The sequence below is a fragment of the Simochromis diagramma genome, unplaced genomic scaffold (assembly GCF_900408965.1).
Source record: "Simochromis diagramma unplaced genomic scaffold, fSimDia1.1 OVJJ01000449.1, whole genome shotgun sequence".
NCBI lineage: Eukaryota > Metazoa > Chordata > Actinopteri > Cichliformes > Cichlidae > Simochromis > Simochromis diagramma.
This window is the reverse complement of record NW_024387274.1, coordinates 1244325-1262564: the sequence shown is the minus strand read 5'-3', so window position 1 is coordinate 1262564 and position 18240 is coordinate 1244325. Positions and strand designations below refer to the sequence as shown.

The window sequence follows — 18240 nt, the reverse complement described above, 5'->3', positions numbered from 1 at the left end:
GAGCACTTAGATCGTCAAACCACAGGCTCCTAGCACAACCTATGACTCGAATGAAGTCGAGAGGCGACCGGGCCTTTGCATCCGTGGCACCCAGACTCTGGAATAACCTCCCCGTTCATATTCGCACTGCCGAGTCTATCCAGTCTTTTAAATTACGTCTTAAAACTTATTTTTTTACTTTGGCTTTTGATTCTGTCTAGTTGGCTGTTTTAGCTTGTTGCGTTGTTACCTATTGTTTGTTGTCCTCTTTTATTGTTTGTTTTAACTGTCTCATGTTTTTATTGACTGTGAAGCACTATGGTCAACACTGTTGTTTTAATATGTGCTATATAAATACATTTTGATTTGATTTTGATTTGATTACTGTGTGGCTTCCTCTCACTCTCCATGGTACTCATAGCCATTGATCAGTGGTCATTGATCAATGGTTTTTGATAATTGGTTGTTGATCAATGATCATGAAAATTTGCATATTAATGATCAAGAAACTGAGAGGTGACACTCTCATCTGAAACACCAAGTCCAGTTGCACTTTTTTCTCAAGCTCCTTAGACTACAATGACCTGGATGACTAAGAACCTAGACAGATATTCTGCTTAGTGGTGTTGCTACTCATGGTTGCATTGTCCACATCACAGGCGAGGGATATCATTACCAGTGTTGGGTAAGTTATTTTAAATCAGTAACTTACTTACATTACTAGTTACTTCTATCAAAAGTACCTCAGTTACTTCAAGTTACTCGTTACTTTCAAAGTAACTAGTTACTAGGGAAAGTAACTTTGGTTTTACTCAGAATTCTCTTGTTAATGTGTTGCTTCCCTAACTGGATACCCAGCAAGATTGCCAGTCTTCTAGCTTGCTTACGTGTTAGCACTATCCTGCCACAAGTGCACTGTGCCACCTACCAACAGAAAGAAAAAAATTAATGTGCATATTTCCACGATAGAAATCCCATGCCTGGACTGTCGTCGACTGCCGCCATGATTCTAACCCTATGTCACAGCGTCACGTGCGCTTTTTACATCCAACACGAAAACTGCAGTCGTGGTGCTTTCGATTGTACTCAGAACTTGGAAATTCTGCCTTCCGAGTAGGAAGATGTAGGTAACACCAGACTGCAGATGAGCTACATACAGGGCTGGACTGGGACATAAAACATAAAATCAGTCCGGGCGTTTTGACTAGAAACCGGCCCACCATTATAGGAAAAACCATAAAGCCTTTGAATGAAAACAAACGCTGTTGTGACAGTGATGTACACTGCATCTCCAAGGTATCCCATTACCCTTTATTAACAAAGCAGCTCCACTACTGCTCATAGGCTCTGATCATACCCACCTTATTACGCCTATTGCAGCAGTTAGACATGGACCATTTGGATCTCCTGCAGCAGTGAAAACCCACTTAGGATGGACACTCCAAGATCTGATCACAGACTTCCAACCCCAGAGGAGTCCCGCGCATGCCCAGTGTTTGTTAACATCTTCCAGTTCAGGTTCAGGAGAACCGCTCCAACACATCGTTGTGTCCACTGATGGCTCTGAATCCGTTCAGCCACCTCCTACTCTACCATCAGCAGTATCTACGTCGTCACCTGCAGTGCCATTATCACCAGTTCCACCGCCTGTGGCTGCCATTCCGCCAGTGGTCAGGGCACCGCCTGCTCCTGCATCACCTGGTCCTGCCTCTGCCAAGCTCCGTATATTGCCCCCAGTGCCTGCAAAACTGCCCGACGGTTTGCAGGTATGTGCCTGCAGCTGCATCCCACGTGGTCGGCAGCTGGACCTGCTTTGCCGCCACCGCTAGCTACATGGTCGGCCCCCTGAACTGTTTGGCCTGCGTTGTCAACCTTCAGGTCGACCCTCTGATCTGTTTTGCCTGTAGGGAAAGTGGCACGCCTCCTAAAGAAGTTCTAGTGCAGGATAGAAACTATCAGACCTATAGCATGTCTGATTCCTCTGCCCCCACTTCCTGAAAAGGATTGACTCTAACCCTTTCAACATATTTCTCACTAAAAATATGGGGGCGGCTGTTGTAAAGGCTCACCTTTCAGCACACTCACTTCACCAGATGCACCTTGTTTATTTTCCTCACATTTGATTGGGTGTGGTGCTTTCCCTTAATTGCATTCACCTGTCACTCGTTATATAAAGACTGCACTCACCTACAGCTCACTCTTTCTTCACTCCCACATGGGGTGGCAGCTGAGAGATAGCAGTCCATGTGTGTCTTTTCTTTTGCTCATTATTCAATAAAATGAAAAACCCTGCAAGTGATTACTGACTGTTCATTCTCATTCTGACCGGATGAGCCCATGATGGTAACAATCTCCAACCTCCTCTGAACCTTCCTCCAAAACAGTACCAGTACAGTCTGTGACTTCGGCATGTGCAGTAACACATTCCATGAAGGCATTATAGTATGGTTGTAGTACCAGAGATTAGTTCAGCAGAAGGTAACAGTGTGTGTCCTTCGTCCTTGCCTTCTGATCTGTTGTCTGTGTCTCAAGCAGATTTAATAGTGGAACAGCAAGCTTATCCTTCATTAAAATAATTTGTTCAATCATGCTGTGACATCATCCAAGCTGGGAAAAGATCATCCAGTATATGATCATCCAGTATATGTTCTTCACCATGGTATAGTCACAAAGAGGTGGTTTCCTCATGAGAAAGATCTGACTGGGTTGTGTTGCTGAATAAGTATAGACAGTCTGTACTATATTGTAGTACTGTAGCTGGGATAAAAAAGAAACCCAAACCAGTCTAGTGTTAGACATTTTTTCTGGCCAAAGTGTGGCCAATTCTGTTTACACTCACACAAGAGAAAACAAATCCTTTAACTATTCCTTTCATCAGTCAGCCATTTCAACATCTGGTCATACAACATGTGGGTCCTCTGCCTCCTTCAAGGTCTGGTTATGTGTACTACATGGGGCGATCGTGGCTCAAGAGATGGGAGTTCGCCTTGTAATCGGAAGGTTGCTGGTTCGAGCCCCGGCTTGGACAGTCTCTGTAGTTGTGTTCTTGGGCAAGACACTTCACCCGTTCCCTGCTAGTGGTGGTTATTTATATTATCTGTATAGCACTTTAGAGCACACCTTTCACTTTATTAAAAGCACCTTATCAAGCACTTTATTTAGCATTGCACTTTAAGCATGGATTTGCACACAAGAAGTTTAAATATTTATTGACTATTTATTGGGAATTTTAAAATCAGTTGGTAGCCTTGTTTCAGATCCTGCACAGCTGCTCCTCGTCAAGGAATGTGGTGGTTGTCTGTGAGGAGAAAAGAATGGTGATTGAGATTGTGATTAAGGTTTACCAGTAAGGAAAACTAATGCAAATGTGTGTGTGAAATCTAGGAATAAAAGTGGTGCAAATAGGTGTTTGTAAGATAATGATTACTCACCTTTCTTGCCTGTGTCCTCTTCAAGGTGTTTGGGCAACTGTTTCCCCGGGGGTCCAGACACCATTTAAAAGTTCCAGGAGAGACCATTGGTAAAGAGAGAGTGGTGAATCTTGTTGTGCTTGGGTTTCTGGGTTTTTATAATATGGGGTTTGGTGTAACATTAAAGTGTGAACTATTTATTAATATGAAAATGAGAAATGTATTTATGTATTTATTTATTCTAATTGATATATTGTATACTGTGGTGGAAGGTTGGGAGAGTGGAATAATGGTTTAGTCTGTGACAGCTGAACATATTTAAGGCTGCCAGTTGTCATTAGAGTGTGGATTTTCTGCTGTGAAGAAGCTTAATGAGTTAATTGCTGTAAGGAGAGCTATATAGCAAATAAATACTTTTGTTCCACTACACTTGCCTTGGTCCATCTCACTGTGTTTCCAGCCGCTAAGGGCCGCCCTGTTACACCACCCTACTGTTACTCATTTTATATTAAGATTTAAAAATCTAGTTGGTATTGGTATGGTGAGTATCCTTCAGTAATAGTAATAAATCACACAGCAATAGTACATTCATGTAGATGTAAAAAGCATGTTTATATATTAAGTAATCCAAAGTATTCAAACTTACATTACTCTCATTGAGTAATGTAACAGAATACGTTACAAAATACATTTTGGGGCATTCTGTAATCTGTAGTGGAATACATTTTAAAAATACTCTTCCCAACACTGTATGTAATGTGTCAAGCAACCAGATATCTAGGTGCTTATCCGTTACATTCTGTCTCTGCTAAGGTCGCAGTTAAAGCTCCTCGCCAGTTCGTTTCTATCTGGAATTCTCAAAGTAATTCAGCGTGGTCAAGGCTCTAATTTTACATTTTGATTGTTTGTACAGGTTCACCAGGAACTTCATGTTAAACATAACAAATGCTTGGTTGGTGTTTGGTTTTAGTTAATAGTACTTTGAAAAATCTACAGTAATGAATTGGCTACAGCTGCAGATCAGCTTTACCTCCTGCAAATTAGCACCCACTATTTGCATAATTCAGTCCAAACAGCTTGAAGAAATAAACTGCTACATTAACTAATGCAATGTGTCGCATAAAAAGACAACACAATACTAAAATTATTCAATCATTACTATTACAGCAGTTAATGGAAAATTATATTTTGTGTTATATTATTATTTTATTTGGAAAACAGCACATGGATTTAGAAAGCCAGCCTAAATACTCATGTATACCATAGGGATTAGGAGGCAAATTAATTCTTTGTTCATTTTTTTTCAAGTTCCTTGTGTGACCTGATAAGAGCTTTTTCATGCTCAGCAATACAATCCGTTCTACTAACAAACTACTTTTACACAACAGTCGTTTGAGAAATATTACCATGGTTAATAACAGTGACAACATACTTTGATCATACAGCTGAAGCTTGAAACTTTCCTTCCAGTTTGTCTATTTAGCAGAGAATAACCCTGTATAAACTATAGTATTAATAAACCCTCAGTGTTATTATTCAGTGCTTCATTTATTATTTGGTCTTTACACTGGTCTGTAAACCATCTACAGGCTGACAAAATGAAAAGGTTCACCTCACATTATTCAAAGGCAAACAACCTGCCTTTGATAACTGGAGCCACGCTACTCCACAAATCTCTGATAAAATTCTGCTGGCACACCCTGATTTTGTGGATGGACTTTCAGAGCATAGAGCACTAATTAGCATGACAATGACATCATTAATAGATCCTCAATATAGCTGATTACTTAATTAGGATGAGCAGACGATAAAGGTGAAGACTAAATAAAGAGTCCCATGTCCCTAGCTGGTACTGTCAATATAAAGCCATCATTGGTGAATCAAAGGTTCATCACATGGTACATTTAAAACAGTCTCTAACACTACCATCCAAGGCCAACTGATGGCTCATTATCCTGCAGCTGAAAATTGCCGCCATCCTGAACAGAATTTCAATTATGCACTTCTTAAAACACTCACCAGATTAAAGATGTTACAAAAGGCCACTCACTGCAATCAGGCTGACTGATTAGCTTTTCATATATTGGATGAAAACTCTGCTTCTAAATGCAGTGCTTTTTTCCTATGACTCATAAGCTGATCATTTTGTGTGCTCTACCTGTTTCATATTTTTCTCAAAGTAGTGAATAATTTAAATAATGAATGAACAATACTAAAGGAACATTCCATTGAAACACTGCTTGTAAAACACACTTTCGACACACTAGTTTCATTCTTTATCTTTCCTAAAACACGGCATGTGTGAACAGTGTAAAAACCTTTACAGTGATGAAGAGGACACTTATATGTCCAGAAAATCAAAAAAGTACACTGTGGATATTGTGCCTGTTAACATCTAGAATACTGTTGTGGTCTCAGTGTTTTGTGTAGTGTTGTAGGGTTTATTTTTCTTTGTTACTATTTGGATTTCTGTTTAGAGTTTTTTAAATTGTGTGTTTGTGAAAGGTTTGGATCCTTGCTTTGACTCTTTTATGATTGTGGTATATTGTGAGTGTTTGTGTGTTTTTGAGTTTGATTTCTCATAATATCTCATGATTTGTCCAGTAAGGAGTTTGTGGTTCATGTTTTTGTTTTCACTAACAGTTGGTAACACTTACTAGTTTTACACGCCTCTGTCTTTTCCTAGATCTAGTTTTACTTCCTGCCTTTCCTTCCTTTGTGATTGCCAACTGCTCTGATTGTTTTCACCTGTAGATAATTGTTTCCTTCTGCGTTCTGCTCTCACCTATGTCGTGTTCCCCTGATTAGTGATTTGTCTACATATAGTATTTTCTTTTCCTTTTAGGCCTGAAACAAGTACATTATATCCAGAGTATCCTTCTGTTTCTGGATTCAGTTACACTAACACTGGCAGTCAGAAGAAGCAGCCATTACTTATGTATAAAGCAGGGTTTTGTGAAACACTGAAATGTTTGAAGCAATTTTGTCAGAAATGCATCAAGGTTTTAAATAATCTGACACTGATATCAACAGTATCAACAGTAACACTTTTGTTCTAATGAGATCTTGATAACACTACTCTGTGGGGCATATGAGGCACACAAGCATTACACAGATCTAAACAATGCTTTTATATATACAGTGAGGAACATGAGTAATTGAACACCCTGCGATTTTGCAAGTTCTTCCACTTCAAAATCACGGAGAGATCTGAAATTCATAATGTAGGTGCATTCCCACTGTGAGAGACAGCATTTAAAAAAACAATTCAGGAAATCAAATTGTATGATTCTTAAATAATTTATTTGTATTGCACTGCTGCACATAAGTATCTGAACACCTGGCAATCAGCAAGATTCAGCAAGAAAATGGAAGAGGCTGAAGACAACTGTCAGTCTCTCTCGGACTGAGGCTCCATGCAAGATCTCACCTCGTGGGGTATCGCTGATTATAAGAAAGGTGAGGAATCAGCCCAGAACTACATGGGAGGAGCTGGTCAATGACATGAAGAGAGCTGGGACCAGTGTTGCCAACTTAGCGACTTTGTCGCTATATTTAGCGAGTTTTCAGACCCCCTTAGCGACTTTTTTTCTAAAAAGCGACTAGCGACAAATCTGGCGACTTTTTCTGGTATTATTGGAGACTTATTTATGACGACTTTTTGACGTGAAAACGCGTATCGCTCTTACTCTCAACAAGCAGCGGTGCTGCCTGGGCACGTCACCCGTGCCAAAGCACTCACAGGCGGAGGATGGTCCTCCCCCAGCTGCTATCAGGGCAGGAGACGTTCACACCTGTGCGTCCAAACGGCAAATGAATCGCGAATGAGTGAAGCCGCTGCTCCCGCACTGACTGTAACGCAGTCAGTTCTTCTTTTACTGTTATGCTGTTTTGTGGATCACAAGGTTTAAAACTGCTTATAAACAAACACTCTCACACACAAAGTAACTCCACCAGAGTGCCAATTTCGGGTCACTTTTGCCGGTCCAGGCCCGGATAAAGGTGCAGGGTTGGAATTGTGACATTAAAAAACAATAATTTAACTAGCTTTTAAACTCAGAAGACCCATCATGGCAAGATAGAATCCCAACAATGATACCAAACCTACAAAAAGACTAGCTATATTCATGTGAAATAGGTATTTCTGAATTATTCTTTGGACCAGTGTTTCAAACCTGTGTCAGCCCTGCTGGCAATCCATACAGATAGGGGTGGGACTTCATTTTGTTGGGCACATCATGTGGCTTATACCAATATGTTGATAATACCATTATGTGAAAGAAGGAAGGGGAGCAGATGCTCCGAAGACAGCAAGTGTAGTGGTACAAGCTAGGTACAGAGCAACAGAGATAGGGATGCAACCGTGTGGAAAGTGGAAAAAAAACTGTAAACCTGAAAAGGTGTAGCAACTGGTATCATCATTTTAAAGTTACTACACTGTAATCCCTAACAGTTGTTCTAGCTCATAACTAATAAGCTCATAACACTCAAATATTGTTTTGTAGTTGAGCAAACTATAAAGTATTGAGCTCTGTTGGCCTTTATGCAACTTTATTTGAATAGGGCTCAATATTTTTTAGCTAATTTGTTTGGAACGCTCAAAAAGTTTAAGAAGCATGTATTAGTGACGTTCTGGTGGGTGGAGTCTTGTCGCTCCCTCAGGAAAGCTGAGTCAGCAATCTTGAATTTACCTTGATGCGGGAAGATTTGGCCAGCCCGTGTGGATTAAGAGTCCCCAACTTCAACCCACCACGATCGCCACCTTAATTTTTTCATCAACAGCCCTAAATTTGGTAAGTCTAACGTGTTTTTGTTTTGTTTAAATTTAATTTCGATAAACAGTCTTTTTTATTTTTAACTGGAAATATATTCGTACTTTGTGCACAGTGAATGTTTGTTATAAATAAATTCGAATCCAAGTAATTGTAACTTTAGCAGTTATCGAATGTGACAAATACTTAATGTTACTTCAAATTACAACGGTGCAACATTTTGGCGGTTTTCCGTGGGGGACAACATTTCCCATAACGCACTGCATTCTTGCCCGGTAAGTTGACGGTGGCAGATCTAGCTCCATGCGTTTGAACTTTCTGCCAAAACTTTCTGCTGTCCGTTTCTTCCGGTTGTCGTATTCGCCGGTAATGCACGTGCATATTGTGACTATAATTATTTCAATAAGTGTCTGTGTTACACAGTCAGTAGTTTACGCTGTTGAGCTATGTGTATGTGTGTGCTAGCATGAAACGAACAATGCTAAATGACATGAGTGTGTTATCATGATGGTAATTAGACACATGTTTGTATTTTTTCGTAGTCTCAAATGTGTGGTTGTGAGATAATCTCGAAATCCTTTTAACAGTGTAGAGGGGTATTCCACTAAGCGAGCTCTACAAGTCAAGGCTTGCGGAAAAAATGCATCGCCTGATTCAGCCTAACATTACACACCGGCCGGACTCAGTGCTATTAATAAAACCAGGAAATAACCCATGTCAGAATATAGCGGACAGGTTAAATGTTTTACAACACAATTTAAATAAGGCCTTAAAGTTAATTCTTCCACTACATTCCGTTTCCCGCCTTCCAAATGTCAAGTCACATTACAACAGTATTTTGTATGACATATGTATTCATTTCCATGTTGCAAGGCACTTTGAAGTATTTTTAACACATGAACAGGGCTATTTTGAACAGGATGAAGAAAGAGAGCAATTTGTGTGTTATTAATAATGCCTGGTGTCAGAAGCAGCATGGGTTGGACAAAAAGTTTCTGGCGGCAATATTTTTCAAAATGCTAAAAACAAAATTCATAACTAATAAATACTAGAATTGTATTATATAAGATAAACTCTACACTTGGCATAATTTAGCCACTAAACAGCGAACTGTAGCTGCTGTAATAACTTCATATTAGAGATGGGGTAATCCACCACTTCACTGCTTGCTGAACACTGACACAAATCGCACAAAAAGCCAAAAGCCATCACAAGGCCTATCCAATTAGAGAGATGGAGCTAACATTAGCTTCAAAGGTAGCGTGCGAGCTAGCAGGTTTGCCATAGTAAATTAGTGAGTCTTGACATTATCCTTTGATGAATCGGTATTAGGAAATTAAAGCCGGACTTGCCCTGATGAGCCTGGCTAATAGAGTTAGCTCGCTTTGTGGAATACCCCTCAGATATGCTGTATTAAGAAAGATTGTTATTAACAATTGGTTTTAATTTGTGTTTACACAATCATTGTTTTGCTACTATTAGAAATGTTTTTACTTCAACTGTGGAGACCACAAAAATAGTTTGATCACTTGAACCCTTTATTAATACAATAAAAACACAAACATCAACAGAAGTAGAATGAAATATTGAAAAATGTTTTTGAACATTAATAAGTCGTCTTTGTGCACATATTGTTTACAGATATCAGACTGCAAGAAGCGCCACAGAGAGTCAACATTTCACCAGTTGCCAGTGAGTTTTATAATTTGTGTCTCTGTCAAGGTTCTCAGTCATCCAGGTCATCGTAGTCAAAGGAGCTTGCAAAGAAAAGCGTCTGGACTTCTTTAAGTTACTTGAAGACGTTTCACCTCTCATCCGAGAAGCTTCTTCAGTTCTAAGGTCAAATGGTGGAGAGTCCCAGATATAAACCTAGTGGGAGTATCCCCCCACAGAGGGACAAAAGGACCCCCTGATGATCCTCTAATCGCCTGAGCCAAGGTGTGAAACTGGGTGTGGGTCCCAATCAGCCAGAGTTTCGGGTGAGTTCATTGTGAAACCTGGCCCCACCTTATCTCAATTCCTGAGATCAGATGGCCCAGGATGTGAGTGGGCGTTAAGGCGTCTGGGAAGGGATCTCAAAACTGGATTATAGATGGCAGAGAGTTGGTGTCGTAAACCACCGCCTCTGTTCAAAGATGGTCGCTCACAGTGGACATAGATGGCTTCTTTCACTCCTCTTTCAAACCATCTGTCCTCTCTGTCCAAAATGTGAACATTGGCATCCTCAAAAGAGTGTCCTTTGTCCTTAAGATGCAGATGGACAGCTGAGTCTTGTCCTGTGGAGGTGGCTCTTCTGTGTTGTGCCATGCGCTTGTGCAGTGGCTGTTTGGTCTCTCAATGTAGAGGTCTGGGCATTCCTCGCTGCACTGTACAGCATACACCACATTGTTAAGTCTGTGTTTTGTAGAGCAAGGCCACTTTTGACTCACAAACTAAGTGCTCAGCCAGACTAAAAAACAGGAAGTTTTAGTGCTCTGTTCTATCACGGGGACAAAAGAATCGGGGTTAATATTTGGTGTTTCCGCCCGGTTCTTCGTGTGACAGAGAGACCAAATGTGGCCGAAGGTTGGATCTGATATGAGGCAAACAGAAGACCAGTCTAAAAAGATTTAAAGGTAGGCACAAACCTGTTCAAAAAGCAAATTTGTGCATATTGGCTGAATTCTAAATTATCTGTTCGCTGAGTTGATGATCTTAACTATTAAATTGGCTCAGTAGTGGTAAAACTAAATTCTTGAGAATAAAGTGAAGCTTTGAAGTAAGGATAATGAAACTGTGAGAAAAGACAGTACTGAGATAAAAGTAACATGAGATGTTATGGTAAGAGAGAAAAGAGACCAATGTGTGTTTAGGAAAACACAGGATCATAGGTTATTGGTCATTTTATGAGTTAATAAGTGTCAAGTTCAGGCGTGCGGGACTGGAGATTGACTATCTACCAAGACTTGGGACCTTGGTTTAAAAATAGGTAATGATCAGAGAATCATTTTGGGAGACACTTATTTGTGAGTAATTCACAAGAGAGTAAGAGTAATTCCGGACGTGGAAGTCCGATGAGAAGGGCACCTTGAACTGGGCAAGGTGTCTAAGTGACTCAGGATTTCAGAGAATCAAGTCACTTGTGGTCTTGAGCTTTAATGGTAAATTAAATTTGAAGGAATTGATTTTAAAGGAAAATCAATGTTTACCATGTTGAAGTAATTCTGAAGATATTACTAGATGTGCTGTGACACAAGTGAAGAATCAGTTGTGTACATGGGGATACACAATTGTGTTGATATTGATGGATCGGCTGCGGTCCATGTGATAAGTTAATGCTGGGTGCACTGAGACAAGAAACTGTTCTTAAATCTTCACTGGCTGCAGTGATATACATGTGCTGAAGATTACTGGACCCGCAAGGTCCATCTGATGAAGTTCTTGGGCAGATAAATGACAGAAACAGTTTTTGAATCTTGTGAGAATTTTGAAGCACTGAGATTGAGTTTTCTCCATGCTTGGTGCGCAGTAAGGATTTTGAAGCACTGAGGCTGGATTTTCTCCGGGCTTGGTGCGCTGTGAGGACTTATATCAGAGTTATAAGTCCAAAGGTTATGACCTGGAGGTCATTCATTGTGTTTAAAGAAGAACAGGAATTAGAAAAGGATATTTAATCTCATATTTTGTGTAAATTGAGGAAAACTCACCATATATGTTCACCTTTTCTTTGTTTGAAGGGACACAGACATTAACACACACACACAGATTTTGGGTGTGAGTTACTTCCTCTTTTAATTTTAAACTGCGACACATGTGTTCATTGAACTAGAACTTCAGCAGTGAATGAGACATGATTTAGATTAGGTCTAGTTCTGGTAAAGTAAAAGATTAAGTCCAAAGTTTTATGCCCTGGAGGCCAAGAGTTGTGTGTAGAGAAGAACATGACTTAGAAAAGGACATTTAAGGTCACATTTTGTCTCATTTGGGGAGAATTGTCCCATATGTGTTTATTTCTCTTGTCTTTTAAGAGGACAGACGCAGTTACTGGCTGCAGTGTACTTCCTCTTTCTGATTTTAAAAGCATGTTTGATAAAATACTCTTAGGAAAGCGTATTTTGAGTGATTCTAAGTTTGTGAATGTTGTGAGTACTGGATTTGAGTGATTCTGTGTGATTTGTACAAGATAATAAATAAGTAATAATAACACTACGTAGGTTCATAGCAGAGTGTGGGAAAAAGAGGAAGTCTAAGAGAAGAGAGTGTGTGTGTGTGTCAAACAGGAAGTCTGATTATAGCTTGTGAGCTGGTGAGAGACGTTGCAACATGAAAACAGAGGAATTAGAGACTGAATGTCTTAAGAAAAAGTAATAAAAAATGATTTAATTACATGTTTTAGTGTGTCAATACAGGTGGAGTCTTCTCAACCTCAAAACATGAGTACAGCAGCAAAGGATAGATTAACAGAATTGGGATGAAAACAGGCCAGGCTTTGGCTTAAAATTTTACAGCTTGACCTCTCACTTTGTCCCCACCCTGAGAAGAAGCTTAAAGGACAGTCATTCTCCTGATGAAGACAGAAGACAGACAGAACATTGTGTACTTGAAGAGTTAACAGCAGGCAAAAGTCAGTGCAACTGACCTAAAACACTGAAGGGTCAAGCAGCAGCAGCATGTATGAATACCACTGATGGAACATGAGCTTTGAATTACAAGCTGGACACTTGACAAGTGACATGACTGTTTGAAGGCACTGAACGTGATATTTGCCATGCTGGGACTTAACCTACAAGAAAAGACTGAAAAGATCAACAGAGAAGAAACAGAGAAGAAGAAACAGCTGAGTTGGGCCTGTTATTACCTGTTATTACCTGCTGGAGATTTGAAGATTTGAAGGCCACACAGGACACTGTGAGAAGAGGGACAGGGACCAGTGAGAGGTCAAGCCTGGACGAGTTCGAGGGAGAGAGTACAGGATATAATTGGATTGAAAATGGAAGCTAACTCATGGAGGTTTAGGATTGTCCACAACATCACAACAAAAAGAAAGAAAAAGACCGAGGAAAATAAATACATGAACTAACAATTGCATGAATGAATAGAAAACACACACACAAATTGTTACATGTGAAATTATTTTTGGAAAGAATCAGAAGTGAGACAGTTTGAATCCACAGCTCAGTGCAATGAGGCATGAATTACACCTGATTATAAAAATACCTATGCAATGAAGAAGCGGCTTACACTCAATTAATATAAACACATAACATAAATGCAATGAAGAACACGCTTACACTTATATACATGACATAAATTGGTATTTCTGACCGGAGAGAGAGAAGCGGGTCGGTTAAGCAGTGATGATAATAATGAAAATGTCTCAGTTTTGTTATTTTTAGGTGAAAAGCAGACCTGGATCAATTTTCCACATGCAGCGGTCGGAAGAAAGTTATAGGTTAACATTATTAGAAATGTTCAGGCCAAGTTTCTGGTTGAAGTGTTTACAGCGCCATGTGTTACTAAACCTCACTGGCGAGCTCTAACTCCTGGCTGAGCACAGAGGAATGCTGTTATTTAATGTGGGAAATCAAAATTTGGGTTAGCAAACCTGGGAAAAAGAAAACTGACTGTTTAAAGGGAAAATTGTGAAGGAGTCTGAAACACTGCAAAAAGAAATATATACAAACTCACACACACAAACAGAAAATGCATTAACCTAGAAATACAAGAGAGCTCATGAAGACTGGACAGCATGTTGAGCAAGTTGTGTGGCGTTTAATACGATTTTCTGCGTATTGAGCAGGTGAAATTATGTCAGTTGACCTGAGAGTGTCAGGACCCTGAAGGACCGGTGGCAAAACTTTTCTGTGTGTAAGATGTTTGAGGTTGTTGTTTTAGTGATGGGTTGTTTTCTTGTCTAAGAGGGGCCCATTATTTTTGTAACAGTGCACTTAGAGAAAACCAGGCAGGTGATTTTGTTTTGTGCTTTGATGAGCTAATAATCAGCTCTCTTTTTGTCATTTTTGTTCTAAGCAGGCCTGCAAGAGTGAATAACAGCGCTGTAAAAATTTCCGGGAGAACAAACATAAGGTGAGCTTTTCCAGATTACAACTGACAGAGGAAAAGGCTACCTGTGGGGACCTGATCAGATTGTAAGTCCCTGTCTAAAAGGATTGCTGTGAGCCAATCCAGTCCAAGAGCATAAAGAACTATTTTCCTAAAAAAACAAACTAAAACAAATGAATGAGCTCATGTTGCTGAGGGTGGAGAATCTGATTATTTGCGCAGGAGTCTCCACTATGTGAATGCATGTGAGTGAATGTGTGTGACTGGACCAAGGTTGGGATGAATAAATGTGGACAAACAATTTACCATGCCAGCAAGAGAAAGGGGATGCTTTGCTTTGCTTTGCTTTGTTTTGTTTTGCTTTTGCCATAAGCAGGAGGAGTGGATGACTTAATTCTGGGGATGCTGGTTTTGGGTTGCTGACGTTTGCTTTGAGAAAATTTCTGTTTTATTGACTGGGGTTAGATTATGGTATTACATTATATTGTTGGGAAAATGCCAAATGCTAAAGGGGAAACATTTTTTGATATAACTCATGTTACCATTAACTGAAGAAACACATGACTGATAACTGTTCTGTTTTAAGTTTTCTTTCTTATAACACAGATTGGATCATAAGTGGGGAAAACTGAGTATGAAATGTGAAGTTCAGGTTAACACACAGGTTTTGTTTCTAGGAAGTTCCAAGGATGCAGGCTCTGGATGGAGACAGGAGTTCGAAAAGATTTGACATGATGATTAACTTAAACGTGAAAATAACAATTTCTGCCTCAGTTGTACCATATCTAAATTATCAAACACCCCAAAAGTCATAAAATGATCCTAAAACCCATTTCAAATTAAACCTTAAATTCCCCCTTTTGACACATCTTATGTGTCACAAACTGAAAATGCTTCACCCAGAGCTTAGGAAATTAAAAGAAAAAGGTTAGTCATATTATTTGACTAAACACCTCAGCGATCCTCCTCTCAGGTATATCTGCTCCGGGCCTGCAAACCTGTGTTTAAGGAATGAAATCAATTTAAAGGATTAAAATGAACTGAATCCTGTTTAGAAGATAAAATGCCGGTGCTCATAAGAAGCTGTATGCCAAACTTAAAGGGAAACTGTGGGACAGCTTGAATAAAAGATATGCTTTGGGGAAAACTAGCGAAGATTTTAGGAGTAGAAAATGTTAGATTTCTTTTTGATTTCTAGAATAAGCGTATATAATGCAGGCTTACAGATGCAGACATGACGTAGATTGGTTTCTGGGGTAGAGGTGAAAAACAGTTTGCTTTGTCTTTGCTTAGCAAGAAGTAATGCAGAAGGTGTGAAAATAGGCCTGCTCTGAATAGGTCGACAGGACACATCTGGAGACTGAGACAGCCATATAGGGCAAAGGTGGCAGAGCTTGTAAATGTATGTGTCACGGGTTGCTCTGAGGATCCACTCGCAGGACTCCGGAGTGTGTTGTAACAGAGACAGTTTATTCACAAAAATCTTCACCAAGTGTATTTACAGGCAGTGCGAGGACAGTGCTATATACAAGATGTGCGAGGACGGGTTCCAGGGCTCCAGGGAAAACAAGGGAATCACACACACGCTCACGCCAACCTCTCTCCGCTAGTGACCAGCCACCTCTTACACGCTCCACACGGGGAAACACGGGGACGGGTCCGGGGAATCTAGAACAGAGAGACAAATGTTACTTTCTGAGGCGGAAGTGTGGGAAACTAGGGCTCGACGTGTACTGACAGGAGTCTTCACAACAATCCAGCGTTGAACAGCTGATCTCCTCCTTCTGATATACCAGCTGGTCTGATGAGGCCCAGGTGTGCATGATCCGGGTGTGCATGATCCGGGAGGGCGTGAACCCGCCATGAGTTCCGCCCCGGCAAAACAGGGGAGGGGGAGAGAGATTGCTGATCAGTGCCTTGCCGACCCCGCAGGTCGTGACAGTATGTGTGACTAAAAAGAGGAAGTAAGTTGAGCACAGGAGTTCATTTAGCTTCTAACTGCAGTTGAGCTTGCCTAGTAACAAGTGACAGAAGAAGAGTCAAGAAATTGTAAGTCCCCAGGAATCATCTGGAAGGTGAAACAAATTGCCATGTATGGAAGAATGTGATAGAAAGAGGAACGTCTCTGTCTGTTTTTAGGCTGATATGGTGATGGTGTATATCCGACCCTGGGTGTGTTTAATAAAATTAAAAGTGTTGCGCACACACATAAAGAGCATTGAGATTGAGTAAATAAAGATTAAGTAAAGTTAATATAAAAGCTAGGGCCCAGAACATGATATTGTGAACCAACTTTGAATAATTAAAGAACTTTAGATGAACACAGTAGATTAGTGAGGTGTAGCAGAGAGAGGCGTTTTGTTTTCTATCCTTTACAGGAGAAGATTTCAGGACCACAGCGACCACAGGGGTGGCGAGAATCCTGGAGGCCCGAGACCGAATGGAACCAACCAGAGAAAGGGGAACCCGAAAAAGAAGCACGGAGCACAGAGAACCATTGTTCCAGAAAATGTGTTTAAGAGACTGACAGCTCGTTAGACAAAGGTTAAATGTGAGCATAAAAGATATGCGCTACCTGTTAAAGGGGGCGAAGAAACCTGGACTAAGTTTAAAGAAGAAACGAGGTAATTTTTTAAAGAGGAAACAGGTTAACTTTATAGAGACTGTTTCCAAACCAGTGACAAAAGTAAAGTAGGAACTTTTACCGGGAAAAGCTAATTGTATCTTTTTGGAGTTTACAGTGTACACTGAGGGAAGTCAGGAGTAGTTTTAAACTGGGATTCTAGTTGAAAAGGGGGTGAAGGACGTAGATTTAGGACAGCTCACAGCCTGGCGTAAATGCAAGGTGCTGTCTCACAACTTGATTTATTTGTTTGATTTATTTTTATGACAAAAATAATAAGGAAACATTGAAAACATACAACCCGTTGAGGGGACAGATAGGGTTGGGCAATTGAAAGGTTTTGTTTTGTTTAGCATAATCTCTTTTGTTATATTTTAGCTTTTAACATGGAGCACGCCTCTCTGGAGCTTCTCTCCTCATGCTGCCCCAAATAAAACCCATCTCCATAGCGACTGTGTCAGCTCCCAAACAGACAAAAACAAACTAAAAGCCAGCAGTAAACAACTTAAACATAAACAATCACAAAGAAAGAACAATACATAATCCACCTCTGAACCAAAGATTAAAACAGTGAATTGTGGATTATTAAATATTAGGTTTCTCTCCTCAAAGTCTCTGTTATCTCACCCCAACCGATCGCAGCAGATGGCCCCGCCCCTCCGTGAGCCTGGTTCTGCCGGAGGTTTCTTCCTGTTAAAAGGGAGTTTTTCCTTCCCATTGTCGCCAAAGTGCTTGCTCACGGGGGGTCATATGATTGTTGGATTTTTCTCTGTACGTATTGAGCGCCTTGAGGAGACTTTTGTTGTGATTGGCTGGTCAGTGGCAACACTGGATGAGTCATGAGAGTGTCATGTTCACGAAAATCAAAACCGCAATTTTGAAACCCCTTAACGAGTGAAATGGCTGTACTAAAAAGCAAACCCCGTGGTCCCTGAGTATGACAAAAATCCACAGACCGAGCAGCAGGTATATCATTGCCTCTACATCTACCTTTATTGTAGCATTGCATAATAATTATGTCACGGGATGCTCAGCAGCATTGCCATGACAACAGCCAAGCACATTAGCTGGTACTCGATTGTAATGGAAATCCAGTCGATCCGAGTCTAGTTCTGGTGAGTCGATCTGAGTAAGTACTAATGGAAAAGGGGCTTAAGACTGTTTGAGCTGTTTGAATGATCGCCTAATATGTGACAAAGTAATCCACTATTGACAGTATGGGCTCTCTTACCTGTAAAAGCTTTTAAAATTACTGCAGCATTTTATCAGCGATGTGCAGAGAGTTTAAAATAATACAGTTGGTGTACAGCGGGGAATTTACTGCATTTTAAAATGTAAAATGATGCAATCCATACACTATTAGTAAAACTACTGTTGAGACATCTTTGTAATATATTTTTTAAAATTGTGTTAT

General features: G+C 40.2%; 1 long non-coding RNA gene across 1 annotated transcript; it reads right to left on the bottom strand.

Moving 5' to 3' along the window:
* Positions 1-15656: 15656 nt before the first annotated feature.
* Positions 15657-16034, bottom strand: LOC120715650. The gene is made up of 2 exons (XR_005691701.1): positions 15942-16034; positions 15657-15871 (listed from the first exon to the last, which is right to left on the bottom strand). It is a non-coding gene; the product is annotated as an uncharacterized LOC120715650 (long non-coding RNA).
* Between the last annotated feature and the right edge of the window lie 2206 nt (positions 16035-18240).